The sequence below is a fragment of the Triturus cristatus genome, chromosome 4_1, assembly GCF_964204655.1.
Source record: "Triturus cristatus chromosome 4_1, aTriCri1.1, whole genome shotgun sequence".
Taxonomy (NCBI): domain Eukaryota; kingdom Metazoa; phylum Chordata; class Amphibia; order Caudata; family Salamandridae; genus Triturus; species Triturus cristatus.
Window position 1 is genome coordinate 1,296,681,639 of NC_140585.1, and position 16,694 is coordinate 1,296,698,332.

Consider the following 16,694-nt stretch of genomic DNA (forward strand, 5'->3'; position numbering starts at 1 on the left):
TGTCTGGGTTCGATGAGGTAGCATCGCCGTGTGTTGCCATTAGAAACGTATTTTCTGTGTGAGAGAAGTGTGTATGATAGCGAAGGTTATCTGTAAAACTCTAGTCTTAGGTCCCAGGGATCCGTAAGGTATTCCGTTAAAGCTTACCGCTAGAGAAGTAATAGGTATTCTCGGAGCTTGTTAGAAGGACAGGGCAGAGGTAAGCGCTGCTTTGTTAACGTGTGATATAATTCTGTAGTAGGACAGACTGTTCGCTGTTTTCGGGAAAGACAGAATTCTGTGTGAATGTACTACATTTTTCCGGTATGAAAGTGCGTGAATGAGAAGGCATTTTTGGTTAATTGTGAGACTCTTAGGAACATTCCGGAGGGAAACAGTTAATTAATGCTTGTTAGAAGGGTAAAGTAGAGGGATGTGCTACTTTATCAACGGAAGTAACGATTCTGTAGTAGGGTAAGCGCTGCTCTCGGGAAAGGCAGAATTCTCGTGGGAAAGGTCTTTTGCTGTTCTGTGGCTAGCGAAACAGACATGGAGATGATTGTATGTTGTAACTAACAGACTCGTAGAAGTTGAAACAAAGTCTACCAAGTAGTCTTGTAAAGGAGGGGTAGACGAGAAACAGGAGACAAGAGCAGAAGCGACTGCAGTGACTGCTGACGTCAGGGAGACCGCGCTGTGATTGGACAGTGGGTTGGAACGGTGGAACAGTGGAAGCACGGTGATTGGTGTGCTAGTGTACGCCGCGCTAGGATTGGGAGACATCCAGGGTGACGAAGACGCTCCAGGATTGGTGCGTTGGTGTGAGTCGCGCTGCAATTGGACAAGAGATCGTATAGTTGTAGAAAGAGTAAACAGCTAGTGAAAAATAAGAAAGATGTATTACCATGCTGAGGAAAAGAATAAAAAATCCTTGCTTAGTAAAGTAAAGAATTGGTTTGACAAGGATAAAGACATAGTGACAAGGGAAGGACAGTTATTGTCCCCCGATAAGAACCCCAGCATCCTTCATGGTTGCGAAGTATGGGTATCATACCTGTATTTGGTTAGATAACTGGGTGAAGTATACAAAGGACGATGGAGTGTTAGCGTTCCCGGAACATGGTTCATTTAATCTGGCCATACTAAGGAACTTACGGGAGCAGATGATGAATCTAGAGCCTCGGCCTAGGCCAACGCAGTTTGAGGCGTTGACTGAATGGGAAGATGAAATGCATGAACGAGAAAAACAGAGAGGTGGAGGTAGCTATAGGTACATGTTTGGGCGGAAGTATGATCGCAAAACCCATCATGACCGGATGAGAAGGTGGCGTGATGCCAGTATGACCGAGGGATTATATCCTGTAAGAACGGCAGAGGAATCAGGAGGGAGAAAGTGTACCGAGAAAGAACATAATGTAGATCCCAGGAGATATGGGGCAAATGAGTCTGATGATGATGTCTTAGAGGACATGCTCTATAAAAGACCACCCCCGTATAGACGAGAACCTGAGGTAGGGACAGCAGTGACCCCGATGAGAGACACCTTGCGGATTATTAAGACAGAGGGTACCACCCCTGGGTTGAAAAGCAGTTGTTCTCTGGCGGAAAGAGAGAGAGAGAGAGAGAGAGAGAGAGAGAGAAAGAAAGAGAGAAAGAAAGAAAGAGAGAAAGAGAGAGAGAGAGAAAGAGAGAGAGAAAGAGAGAGAGAACGAGAGAGAGAAAGAGAGAATGAACTTGAGGATGAAAAGACCAGAGAACTAGCAAGAACTACCTTTAAACTGACAGAGAAAATCAGAGAATTGACTAAAAATCTTGAGGCAGTTACAGTGCCTGTGACAATAGGCCCGGTTATGCCGATGTTTGATAAGCAGAGGACGGGTGAAAATGGATTGACGGTACCATATGTGGGCAATAGATTGATTGTTCCTCAGGAGCAGGCAGAAATGAGAGCAGGAGAAACACAGTGGAGAACAGGAGAAAATCAGTGGAGACATACCATATGTGGAGGAGAATTGAGTGTGCAGACTAACTCAAGTTTGAATTCTGGATGTGTGGAAGGGAACAGAGGATCAATTTTAGAACCACAAAGAGTGACAGAACCAGGGGGTGTGGAAAAATATGTGATAACTGCTGAAGATTTGAATGATTGGCTGAAAACTTTACAGAAAAAGGAAAAAGAATCACAGGGAATTGATGTAGTTAAGCTGCGTATGGAAATGGAAGAGATGATAGTAGGAACAATACCTACAGAAACGCTGAAGGATTATCAGGAAGGGGAGATCCTCTTCCTGTGTAAGAGTATCACATGGAGAGAAAAGAACATACATGACAGGTTGAAAGGAATAGCCAGTGAATTGTGAATAGACATGGATAAGGTGAAAGCTTTACAAAAGCCTTACCGAGTGGATTTTTCAGACAAGGATATTGAGAATCTGAACAATGCAGGCCGAACAGGACAGATTAAGGAAATCATTGTCTTGCTGAAGAAATGGGGAGATGTAGAAAGGTGGAAAGACAGATGGTACCGAAAACGAGAGGATGGGGCAGATAGAACTTACTCGGCATTTCCCCTGAAAGAAAAGGAAAAAGGCAGTGACACTTTACCCCATGAGAGAGATTCCAGGAGGTGGGTACGTACATGTCCCATGGACCAGACAGGATATTTATCATTTACAAATGATTCCCCTCGACTAAGGGAGAAGCCTGTCGAGTGGTACAGACAGGTCGACAGATTTGTAAAGCTGTCAAAAGTACTGTGGATTGACCTGAATAGTCTGTTTGATATAATTGTACCAGCAGACCTGTGGGCAGAATGTAAAATAGTCATAGACTGGCCCACTAAGGAATACCCAAGAGATCCAAAAACAGGAGCTCCAGACCTGGAGGTCATGAAGAAGTATGAACAGGTTATGGCCTTCTTGAAAAATAAAGTACCTCCCAAGGAAACAGACTGGGTTAAAATAGATCGAACATATCAAGAATTGAAAGAATCAGTCCATGCTTACTATGAAAGACTGATACTAGCTTTTAAGCAGTTCAGTGGAGATGAACACCTGGGTGACAAGGATCTGAGTCATTTTGTGTATAGATTTGTGTACGGTTTGCGACCTGAAATCAGTGAAATGATACGGCAGCACACCGTGGACTGGCAGAGTAAGAAGATTGATGAGATTCTGAGACATGCAAAATACTTCAGTGATGAGATTGAGGCAAAGCAGAGGAAGCTAAAAGAAAAGGCAATGTGGGCACAGGTGAAAGTTGCAGAAAGACAGGAAGCTCAGTTGGTTGAACAGGCAAATAACCCAGGAAATAAGCCCAGGTTTGGTCCAGGAAAAGGAAAGGGGAATATCGAAGAAGCAAAGAAAAAGTTCCCATGCCACAACTGTGGAAAATTGGGGCACTGGAAATCCGAGTGTAAGAATCCACCGTCTACTAATGACGATAATCCATCATTTAATTCGCAGGTGCAGAGTGAGGGGTGTGGTCTGCATCGGCAACAGCAGAAGGCTGATAAGCAGCAGAATCAGGTGCCAAAACCACCCTTGCCACAGAGAAGAGGATCTCAGAAGTACAGCCAAGAGTCGGGATTCTACGATGAAGAGCAGGTAATCAAACCAAAACGCGCAAGCGCAGTTTCTCAGTACTGGCTGAAAAATGAGGGAAGTGTCTCCGAGGGAGACTTCTGATGTTGCCGAAGAGAGGAAGAGGAGTGCGTACTTGGCGCAACTCTAGAAATAGATCAGGCAGGGCCTTTTGTAGATGGAAAAATTAATGGTGAAAGTGTCACTTTTCTAGTTGACACAGGGGCCACGAGATCAACTGTCAGGTCAGCTGATATAAAGAATCTTCCTCTCTCGGACGAAGCAATCCAAGTGGTTGGTGTGTCCAACACACAGATTAAAACTTTACTTACTGAACCAGTAAGGGTTAGAATAGGGAAATTTTCAGACATGCACCGATTTGTGGTGTGTGACACAAGTCCTGTGAACTTGTTAGGCAGGGATCTGCTGTGCAAGATGAATTGCACTATTTTCTGTACTCCAGATGGAATAACCTTTGAGACACCTGATGAGGATGTTCTATACAGAATGACTATGGATAACAGAGAATGTGAGGCTTTGGGAACATATGCAATATTTAATCCAGATGCATTACCCTCAGAGTTGAAACAGACAGTGAAAGCAGCAGTTTGGGATTTTACTGGAGAAGATGTGGGTCTGATGAGAAATGTAGATCCAGTAAAGATTACTGTAAAAGAGGGAGTGGTTTACCCAAACATACCGCAATACAGATTGACACCTGAAATAATTGAAGGAATAACACCCTTAATTGAAAAAATTATCCAGCAAGGGGTGTTAAGGGAAATATTGAGCAGCCCATGTAATTCACCAATAATGGGACTGAAGAAACCTAATGGGAAGTTTAGAATAGTACAGGATTTGAGAAAAATTAACAAGATTGTTGTGCCATGTTGTCCTATTGTGCCAAATCCATAAGTGATTTTGTATCAGATTCCCCATGATGCAGAATGGTATACGGTAATTGATTTGTGTCATGCTTTCTTTTCAATCCCATTGCATCATGACAGCCAGCCAATATTTTCTTTTAGATTTGGAGAACGGATTTTGGCATGGTGCCGAATCCCACAGGGGTATACAGAGAGCCCTTCAATATTTAATCAATTGCTAAAGAAATCACGGGAAAGTCTGACAATGCCTAAAAATTCGGTTTTGGTCCAGTATATTGATGACCTACTGGTGGCATCAAAAACACGTGAAGCTTGTGAAGTAGACACCATTGCATTACTCAATCACTTGGCAGATGGAGGGTTAAAAGTATCTCCAGCCAAATTGCAGTTTTGTAAGAAAGAAGTCCAGTATCTGGGACATAATATTGAGAAAAGGCCTGAGAAAAGTGACCATTGACAGGATCAAAATCATAAGAGGAATGAGAGCCCCAATGACACAGAGAGAGGTGAGAATGTTCCTGGGAATGGTGGGTTACTGTTGTCAGTGGATAAGTAACTTTTCCCTGATTGCCAAACCATTGATTAAATTGACCAAAAGTGAGGTGAAAGACCCATTGGAACTAAACCCAGAAGAAATGGCTGCATTCAGAGAGTTAATAGACAGACTATGTGAAGCTCCTGCCCTAGGAATGCCTGATTATGAAAAGGAATTTGAGCTGTATTGTAGTGAGAGAAATGGATGTGCACTTTCAGTGTTAATCCAGAAACATGGACGTCTGAGGAGGCCAATTGCCTATTTCTCAGCAACTCTTGACCCAGTAGCTGTGGGTTTACCAGGTTGCCTAAAAGCAGTAGCTGCTACCTGCAAAAGTCTGGAACAAAGTGAGGGAATCATAATGGGATACCCTGTAAGGGTATTTGTACCTCATGATGTGGCAATCCTTTTAACAAGGAGCCGGACACAATTCATGTCTCATAGTCGGCTGACTAAATATGAAAAGGTCATTCTCGGTGCAACCAATGTAAGCCTGGAGAGATGTGTGAATGTGAATCCAGCGACATTGTTGCCTGATGCTGAATGTGTGGGAGTGAGAAATGATGTTGATCATGACTGCCTGGATGTACTTGATTACTGCACAAAGCCAAGGCCAGACATAAGAGATCTGCCACTGCCTGAAAGTGATCATGTGTTGTTTGTGGATGGATCTTGTCTGACAACAGATGAAGGAGTGTTGAGTGCTGCATATGCTGTGTGCAAAGTCTCGGATGTTGTGGAAGCATCACCTTTGAAAGGAGTTAAATCCGCTCAGGTGGCAGAATTGGTGGCACTGACCAAAGCCTGCAAGATTGGGAGGAGTGTGAGAGTGACTGTGATGACTGACAGTCAGTATGGCTTCGGAGTTGTCCATGATTTTGGCCAGCTATGGCTACAAAGAGGTTTCCTGACCTCAAGTGGAACTCCCATAAAGAATGCTGAAGTGGTTGGAAAACTGCTAGAGGCAATACAGCTGCCTAAAGAACTAGCAGTTGTAAAACGTGCTGCTCATGGTCATGGTGATGATTTTGTAACTGTGGGAAACAAGTTCGCCAATGACATAGCACAATACTGTGCAAGAAACAATCATTCAATTAACAGGAGTAAAGAACGAGAAATGTCTTCTTGTTCCTTAATGTTCACTAATGAGGTGGGAACATGGGAGGAGGTGAAACAATTGCAGGATGAGGCAGGAGATGAGGAAATGAGAGATTGGGTGAAAGCAGGTTGTGCACCTAGAGAAAAAGATCATGTATGGGTCTATAGGGATGGAAGACCAGTCATGCCAAATAGCATGCTGTCAACAATGGCAAGGATGTATCATGGCCAAGGACACTTGGGAAGGGATGCTATTATAAGAGCCTTTAAGCAAACCTGGTACAGTCCAAAGTTCAGACTGATAGCAGAAAGTCATGGCCAGAGATGTTTGATATATCAGCAATTTAATCCTGGAAAGAAAACAGTGGTGAGCCTAGGAACAATAGGCAGTGAGGGAGGACCCTTCAGAAGAATGCAGATGGACTTCATTGAAATGCCCCCAGTCAACAGATTGAGGTATGTCCTGGTGGTGGTCTGTTTGTTCTCCAGGTGGGTGGAGGCATATCCAACCAGAAGAAATGATGGGATAACAGTGGCCAAATTACTGTTAAGAGAGTTCATCCCAAGGTACGGGTTCCCAGTAACCATTGAATCAGACAGAGGAGGACATTTTTATAATGAAATCATGAGTTTAATTTCTGAAGCATTGAGTGTACAGCAGAAGTTACATTGTGCTTACCGACCAGAGGCTTCTGGGGTGGTTGAACAAATGAATGGTACCATCAAAAACAGAATTGGCAAAATGTGCTTAGCCACAGGAATGAAATGGCCTGATGTCTTGCCTCTAGTCCTGATGACCATTAGGTCTACTCCAGACAGAACGACAGGGTTGAGTCCACATGAAATTATCATGGGACGTGCAATGAGGCATGCATATGTACCAGTCTACAAGTTGATGACAATAACTGATGACATGATTTTGGATTACTGCAAAGGCCTGTCTGACGCAGTTCATTCTGTGTTTCACCAGGTTGGAGAAGACGCCACCACACTTGAAAAGAAACCAGCCTATGATCTGAGCCCAGGGGACTGGGTAAGGATAAAGGTCCACAGAAGAAGGAATTGCCTGGTTCCAAGGTGGGGAAGGCCAAGACAAGTCATCTTGACCACAACGACTGCTGTGAAGTCTGCTGGTGTGAAAAATTGGATACATGCAAGTCACACACTGAGAGTTCCAAATCCAAGAGATGGTACTGGAAAAGAATACTTTGAAGAATCAGATTCCAGTGATGATGCAGACAGTGAGGCAGTAAGAAGAAAAAAGAATCCTGAAAGTGGGGAAAGTGAGTCAAGGGAAATTTTCATCCCACCAGAAGAAGTTCTGAAGAGAACAGTGCAAACTGCAGAAGCAAGTTCAGACTCAGAAGAATTACCTGAGGTTCCAATTGACAGTGACCAACACAAGAAGAAAGAAAAAAAAGAAAAGAACATTCCAACAGAAGAGACACCTGAATCACATGAGGAAATTGGACAAATTCCACCTGAGATAAATATTGAAGAAAAAGGGACAGGCAAAGACAGTGAGGGACAGATTGCGGAAAAACTCCGAGGAGGTGTAGGGAACATCAACAACAAGCTAGGTGAAGGGACAAGTAGACAGCAAGAAGATTGCATGTCAGAGACGCGAGGAGGGACAGAAGTAGGGAAATCTCAATTGGTGGAAAAAGAGACTGTTGGAGAAAAGGGAGTTGTTGGAGAAAAGAAAACTGTTAATGAACCAGAAGCAACTGAGACAGAGTCTGAGGAAAGTGACAATGAGATACATGGAGGACGAGATCTGAGAAAGAGAACTTGGCTTGGAGAAAGAAATAATAAAGAAGGAAAACAAAAGAGAAATGCTAAAGGAGATCTTTGGCCGAATAAGATAAAGAGACTGAGGTATAGACTGACACGAGTTAACTCTTCGAAAGCTGAACAAGTGAACGAAGTGTCAAGTCAAAATCCAACCAAAGAAGAAGAAACAAAGATACCTGAGAGAACTAAAAGAATAAGAAAACCAAACCAAAGGTATAAGTCACCGGAATGGACGTATGTGGCACTGCCTGAACAAGGAAAAGAGGCAGACAGTCAAGGAAGTCCAGAGGAGGCTTTACTGAAGGAGGTTGCCGAAGAAGAAGCTGTAGGAATCCTGAGAGTTATCTTGTCCGACATTGGAGAAGAGACGGATGTTCAGGACCTGATACAGTTTGATGATGATGAAGAGACAGTGAAAAGTGATGAAAATCCAAATTGAGTAAATCCAAGAAAAATCACTTGGAGAAGAGAAGGAAAAGAAACACTAAAAAAATTAGTAGATTATAATAATCTGTTGGGTACTTGCTGCCCTTAAAAGATCAGTAAAGGAGTAGAAGACACGGTCAAATTAACAAAATGGCTAACACTGAGAATAAAAGTAGATGTACCTTTCTGAAAAGATGGTGCAAGATGTGCTGCTGCTGTACAGGTTTATTAATGTTGCTTTGGAGCGTGCTTGCTCTATTGATTTCATTTAGAGTCACTATAGACACTTTAGAAGGTCATATTGAGAACAAAACTAATATAGGGAAAAGTTCACAGAAAATAGTACCGACTAGAATTAGCAATATACATATACATAAGGATAGGGCAATTAATGATTTTTCTAGCAATGTTTTTTCTAAATTGTTGTATGAGTACGTAAAGACAATGGAAGTAAGGGATTGCTACGTCTGCATGCAATTACCTGCCTCTGTTTCGGAAGGAGTGACTTATCATCATCTTCCGGCTACGTATGGAATTTCCTGTAGTGTGTTGATTAGTATATTTTACCAGATAGGGAAATTAGATTATAATATGTCTAATATAGATAATATTCTGGGGCAGTTGCCTATGAATAAAGCACTGAATCCTGCAAAAGAAGCTAATACTTTAGGAGAGATTTTTTTAGAAACCAAAGAATTAACCTTAGAATATGTTTTTAGAAATAATTTAACTTGCAGTTTGAAGGGAGAAGAGAAGAATTTGTGGGATATTGAGAAAGAAAAGGAGTTGAAAAATGGAGCCAGTCCAACTATGGCTATAGATGCCCCTCAGAAAGGCAAATTGTGCATTACCAGGAAGAGATCCCAGTATGATTATTATTTCATAGGGACTAGTGAGTGCCATGATACATACTTTATTGCAACCGGATGGTGATTTAGAGGAGGAGAAGATCCAGTTTTCCCGGGAGTGTATTATATTTGTGGGAACAAGGCTTATTACCGTTTGCCTGACCATTGGTTTGGTACATGTTATGTTGGCCTGGTCTTTCCAAAGATTTTTCACATGGATAGAGTAGATGATGCTGAACATTCTAACCCATTAACATGCTATAGAAGAGAAACATGGACGGAAATTGTAGGAGATATTTTTGGAGCTTTAATTCCAGCAGTGGGAATTTCTTTGAATGCATATGGCATTCAGAAGCTGTCAACAGTAGTGGATCGCTTGTCAGCAAGCACCGCTGGAGGCTTTCTTGTGGTAAATACTGAAATGGTTGCTTTACATGCAATGGCAATGCAAAATCGACTTGCCCTTGACATTCTTTTGGCAAAAGAGGGTGGAGTCTGTGGAATGCTGAAAGTTCAACATTGTTGCACTTACATTCCTGACGAAAACAAAGATCTAAAAGTCTATATAAAAAATATTACTGATTTGCATGAAGAATTAGTACCACTGGAAGCTGAAAGTATCTGGACTAAAATGGCTAATAAGATGATTGCTATTAAGAACTTTATAGCTAAAATAGGTAGTACCATTTTTGGTAAGATATTATTTCCATTAACCTGTGTAATTGTTGCATTATTGATCCTTAGATTAGGGTGTATGTGTTGTAGATATAGAAGAAATAAAAAGAAAATCACAAAAGAAAATGTTAAAAGAAGACGAAAGAAACCAGAAAGAGATCCACAAGAAATAGAATTAGAAGAGCTAAGAGAAAGCATGTATATAGAAACTAAAAAGAAAGATGAGTTGGAAACAAGGGTTTAAAACATGAACAAGAAGATATTTTGAATTCTTCCAAAAGGGGAAATTAAATTGATTTTTGGGGTTTTGATTTTTGTGGTGATTAGATATCACCAAAGGGGGGATTGATGGAGCAGGGTTCTTTACTTTAAACCCGAATACCTGTTTCATTTTCCGCATGTTATAACTAAAAGTACTACTGATTAATTATTAAGTATTAAAAGTTTGTCAAATGTTGTCTAATCAACCTTATTAACAAGAGAATTACACGTGGGAATGCTATTGCATGGCTAAAATAATAAGTGAACTAAGTTGGTGAGCAAATTGACAGAAATCGATGTTGCTTATGTGATGTTATTGTGTTTGCGCTTATAATTAATAAGCATTAATGGCTTTGATGTTGCAAATGGCTAGATAAATACATAAACATAAGGGTATTAGTAGGGGAATAACACTGTATAATCATTTCCGTGCAGTAATTCTGTTTTATGTCTACTTTTGCTTAAGTTGTCTAATGTGGCCTTCCCGAAAATGGCTACCATCTGCAGCCTGCACTCGAGTAGATGGAAATTTACAAAAAAGGCTTCGCTCTGCCTGTGACCTTGCACCTCCGATGAACTGAAAAGCCATAAACATGATGACAAGTCCAGGAACACAGCCAAGTGCCCCTGGAAGATGGAGATGTTGCACATGAACTTATAATGAACCCACTATTGAAAAAAATGTACCTAGTAGAGACATCTGTAGATGTATCAAATTAAGTCATGGACGTTCAATTCTGCTATTCATTATTTGGGACAATCTAGGTGTGAGAAAATCTCGCACAATATCGAAAATGTACCAAGATGACATAATTTCCGCCATTCATCCGTTCTGATTAAAGAATTGTAACTTTATAGAATGTTAATTTTAGTATAAATATTAGTAGGCTAGAGAGGTCTAGCGCCACTTCTTCCCGAGCTGATGATCCGAGGTCCCTATGCTGACGAAGAGGACGGTGACTCTACATGACTGCAGGAAACTCTGTTTCTCCTACTGAGGACCGGTTCTGACTTAGGATCTGACATTTAGCCAGAATAGGTAAATATGAGAGAAATTAATTTTGCATTTAATTGGCTTTTCCTACAATTTTAGATAAATGAACAATCTGTTTGAATTATTGTCTCGGGTGGTTATTTCTTGTCATGCTCATTTAATTTATTTCGTGGAATCTATGAAATGTTCTCGCTAGATTTACAAGCAACTAGCTGGTTGCATTGACCTCAAAGTACAGGCAGATTGGATCAGGTTCTTGTGAAAGTGTTTCTCCTTTACAGGGCACGGATAGAGTGATTTAGGATGAATGTTGGTGTAATGGGCCCCACCAGCGTGTGATGTGTGTATGCGTGTGTGACTGTGAAATCATTCCGTCCATGGAAGTAGAGGGGATTCGGAAGCTCTGATCTGCACCAGCCAGAGCACTTTCTTGTAGATCTGCCCGAAGTTTTTAAACATACTAAAAACATTGGGCCAGCCACTTACAACAATGCCCTTAGTGAACGGAAAGGCAAGTCAGAGGACATGTGCATCCTTTATGTGGTCGAAATTCTTTTTGCTTTTTCGACGAATTCTTTAACAAATTTAGCTGTAAAATACACCCTTTGCCCTCGTTTTAAAAAAAAAATGTTCTCAAGGAGAAATCACCCCCCAAATGCCCTTATGTCAGTTGGGTCAAAGTCAAACTCACCACTAACAAGTTATGCCACCACTTAGAAAAGTCACCAGCCACCACTAGGACATCCATTCCATTGTACAAATATCTCCCTTCTTTCCTTGCCTCCTGCTTATAATGTATCGTTTCATTTTTGGACCACAAGCAGGTAGTAGTGTAGTTTTGTCTTCATCTGTTTGCAAAAATTCAGAAGACAATTGTTGCTACATGATTTGGCCTCATTCTGTGGCATCCTTGATTCTTTATACACGTACAAAAGAGTGCTTGGGCTCTTTTTTATTTTGTCCATTAGCCATGGCCTATTGCAATTCACTTTTTCATGGCAGAAATTGACCGAATTTGAACCCACCATATGTTTAATACACAGATTTGGAAGTCTCCAGCAATGAGAAATTGTGAGTCTGGCTGCTAGGAGCATATGAGTTAGTAGTTTTCCTGGTATGATAGTGAGTGGATATTCTGAATTTTCTTCTGTGTCTGTGCCTCCTAAGAGCAAGGTTAAGGGGTCTAACTTTAATTCAATGTGCCAAAATGTGCCAAAATTTCTTTCCAGAAAATATGTGTGCTCCATTACAATACGACTAAATATTTGCCGTAGTACATCTGACTCTACTTCCTGGGCAACATGTGTCAACGGTCTGATCATTTTCTGTTGTGTTGTGGGGGTTAGATGCCATCGGCAAATCTTTTAAGGCCTGATTCACCAAGCTAATCTAAGACAAAAGTCTAACTTTATGACTTTCGGTATTCACAAATGTTATTTACGAGTCAGATCTTTACATCAGGCTGGAATCTCGGGGCAGAATCTACCACGCTCAGACCGGAATCTCAGCAGTAAAGGTGGGCTCTCCAGCTTGAGCCGTATGAACATTGCCTTCAATCCTAAATACCTGCGTAAGTGCTTAACACCCTCCCCTTCTCTAGCTGAAAAGGTGCGGTCCAACAACCAATCCCAGCCCAGCAGAAAACATAAAAGCAGAGCTACCACATACAGACCCTTTCAGAACATTCAACATGTCGCTGAATAGGTTTGTTGCTTTGCCCCATGCCATGCGTCAAGAAGATTTGAGGAGAAGGAAGAGGAGAGCAGAGAATATTTTCAGACAAAGGATAAACCAATTTGTGATGTTCAGCTAAGATGTCAGGGCCAGGTACCATTTACCCCAGATGTCATCTTGGAGATGGTTTGTGAGTGGGAGCAGGAACTTGACTCTGTGACCTGTCGCTCCCATGCCATCCCAGCCCCTGCCAAGATCCTTGCTGCTCTCCATTTATTTGCTTAAGGGTCATTCCAAAGGGTATCCAGTGACCTTATGGGTATGTCACAGGAAGCCAGTCCTGATGCTTGCATCAGGTACTGAACTGCATCAATGGAAGAGCCCATCTCCACCTAACAATGCCCCACACATTGGCCAGGAGACAAAGGGTAAATAGGGATTTCTACCTCATTACCCCCTTCCCACATGTTCTGGGTGCAATTGATTGTACCCATGTACCTCACTGCATTGCACATATCTTCTGCAACAGGCACCAATGACATTCCATCAATGTGCAGGGCATCTGTGATAGATTCATTGATGTGCAAGCAGTGTTTACAAGCAGTACCGATGACAGCTACATATTCCGCAGGTCACATTCTTGCCCAGTGGATGGCTGCGGGAGAATTTGGCAACATGTGGCTACAGGGTAAGTGCCAAGCACAAAACATGTGTGAAATGTTAAAATATAATCTATAAATGTTAACTCACATAAAAAACACTTTACAACATGATTCATCATGCCACATATACAGCCTCAAAAGACCCTGCATTTACCAATGTATAGATCATGTACTGTGCAGATGTAAGAGGGAAATGTAATCAAGTTCTCTAATTTCCCTCCGCAGGTGATGCTGGGTATACACTTTTTTTCGACTCATCACACCATACAGACTTGCAGCCACTGTACTTCAGTGTAGGTACAATAGGGCACACATACATAGTCGAGCCATCATAGAGTGCACTTTTGGTCTCCTGAAGTCACAATTCAGATGTATTGACTGTACAGAGGGGTGCTGCTGTGCTGCTCTGAAGTTGTGTGCAAGATCATAGTTGCCTGTTGTGTATTGCACAATATAGCTTTAAATCATGCTCACATATACCTCTGGACCCTTCACTAGTTCTGAATCCGGGCAATCAGGCCACTGCACAGAACAGAGGGCAGGGTATGCTATTTCGTGATCAGCTGGTTATCATTTTTTTTCATCTGAGCAACCTATTGTGTTACCGACAACATATGGTTTGCAGTCAGCTGTCAATGATGATAGTTTGATATTTAACACTCTGTCCAAAAATTCCATCCCAAAACTACTTTGCAAGCAACACTCAATATATGTAAACAACAGCTGTTCAGAGGAGTGAAAAACTTAGCAATGAAATATACCATGTGCAGATGTTAGCAAATAGTTTTGACAATGTCTCTAAGAAATCCATTGCCTCTGAGGATAAAATGTCTGTGCATGTGTGAGACCTCCCAGGAACCTTTTGACAATGGGGGCCTGATTCACAAAGGGACTTAACTATCGCATTGTGAAGGATTTTGCCCCAACTGCAGTGACTCCCCACAACTGAGGGGACTCCACCATGAGTGATGAGGCACTTTGTGAATCAGGCACTATGTGTCTGGGGATACACACCACTTCTTCCCCTGATTTTGGTGTAGCACTACAGTCAACACTAAGGGGAGCGCAAATTGTGGACTACATGTACCTTGATGCAAAGGTGAAAACTTTTTTGAAATGTGATGTTGTGTCTGGCCACATCCTTTTCCCTGTCCAAACTAATTTTCATTACCTGCTCTACCATTTGTACCGGGAGTCTCCTTTCCGCAAGCGGAGAGTAAGTACCCAGGCCAGAGATTCTGAAAATGGGCCAGAACCCAAGATTTTCATACAGAAAATGTTAGGCAGGAAATTCATCACAGGAAGTTGCTGGCAGCCATTTTCAGTTTATTCTGAGTCATCCTCTGCAACAGATCAGACCCTCTGCCATCTTGCTGCTCTTTACACTCAAACTGTCCCCTACATGGCTTAGGGACTTGAGGAGAAAGCACCCCCTTTCACCAGAAGGGAATTGACCAGTTAGCAGAAGGGGTGCTAGAAAAGTACCCTGAGCTGTTCGGGGGGGCGAGGATCAGCTGAGTAATACAGCACACACCAGTATCTGGACCACCATTGCGGAGCGCTGCAGTGCAGTGTGTGTGTATCACCGGGGGCAGGGCATGACGTTAGCGCTGGGAGGACCTAAAACGCTGGTCCAGATTGAAGCCCCAGGAAATATTGGGCCATTCCTCCCAGCACCATGCGCACTTGCCCCACCTCTGTACAGGAGGGTCCCGGGGGAAGTCTGGCTGACCCTCCATGCTCAGCTGGAGGAGCATGAGCAGCAGAGAGCTGGTAAGTGCATTAACTGCAATATGTGTCTGAAAGTATGGTGTGAGGGATGACAGAGCTGTACCATCAGTTGTTCCGTGTCTCCATTTACCTAATCTGTGCAATTGCAGCAGTCATTATACGGCCAAAGGCTTGCTGTAGCACATAGAATGCACTGAGCAGAGTGCATTCAGGGACCTGTAGTTTTTGGGAGTCACCGGGGGAAAGAGCCTCATACATGCATTTGTATATAAAACTGCACTGGCAACACCGTTACTGGTGATGCAGCTGTTTGCATTGAGTGAGGAATGGTATACACACTGTCCAGTGTGTGGCTGAGAGACCTTTGGGTGTTGGATGGTGTAACTTGCATGCCTTTTGTGAGTTTGGATTCAGATAAGGACAGACAATCATGTGCCATAGAGTAAAGAGATACCAACTTCTCCAAGGGGGTCCACATACCCACATCTTATCAACAGTGGCTCATTTATCATTTGTCCAGTCGTAGTAGCTGTAACAACAAGTCACAACTGTTCATCAGGGTACAGCACCCACATAGCAGTCTTTGAATGGAAAATGTGGCACTGGATTCCTGTTGCAAGGGAATATCAAATTATGAGACTCACTCCTTAGCAAAGCTAATATATATGCCTTTTGTGTTGTGTCATACAATGCTACACAGCAGATGACATTTGTTAGTAAGTGTAAGAGTAAGAGTGCTAAGACTCCAAATCACAGGAGCATCCCAAAACCTTCCGGGCTGTCTCCCATCCGCTTTTGTAGATTGTCATTGGAAGATGCCTATGTGACAATGACAGGAAACACAGATTACAAGAAGGTGAGCATTGGTCAGTACAGAAGTGTATACCATTTAAATTCAAGTAAGATATCAATGTGTGAGTCAAATCATCAAATTACAGTGAACGTACACATACTTTAAGCTCCAAGTCACTTCTATTTGGATAATTGTGATAGTGTGATCAAAGTAGAACAAAGTCAATGCTTGGTTCATGTAGTTATGTGTGTAATTTTGAAGTGTACAACCACTACTTAATAATTAATCCTTCATTTCATTTGGCCCAGCTGACCAAGACCAACAGGACCAGGATCAGAGGCAGAGCCGAACATTCTTGGGGCACCGGTGGCCACAACCTCACTCCACAACTGAAAGGGAGGAGGAGGAGGAGGGATCTTCAACATCTGAAGGCAGGGGAAATGGGCCCACCGGGACAGAGCCAGATACCACTTCAAACAGACCCAGTGGAGGCTGAGGACATTGTAGGGGGGGAGTGAAGAACTGAACACCTTCTTATCGGGGAGGAGGAGATCGACTCTCCCCCTGACAATCAACCTCTATGTTTGCCCAGGTGTCCCCGGGGCAGGTCACACCACAACCTGGGCCTGCCACCAGCCCCTCCCCAACTCTAGAGGGCTTCATTCAATAGGAGTCTCCAGTTGCATCCCATACCACTAGTCCCCATCCAAATACCTGCCAGGAAGACCCAAGCAAAGGCTCTAACCCCAACACACC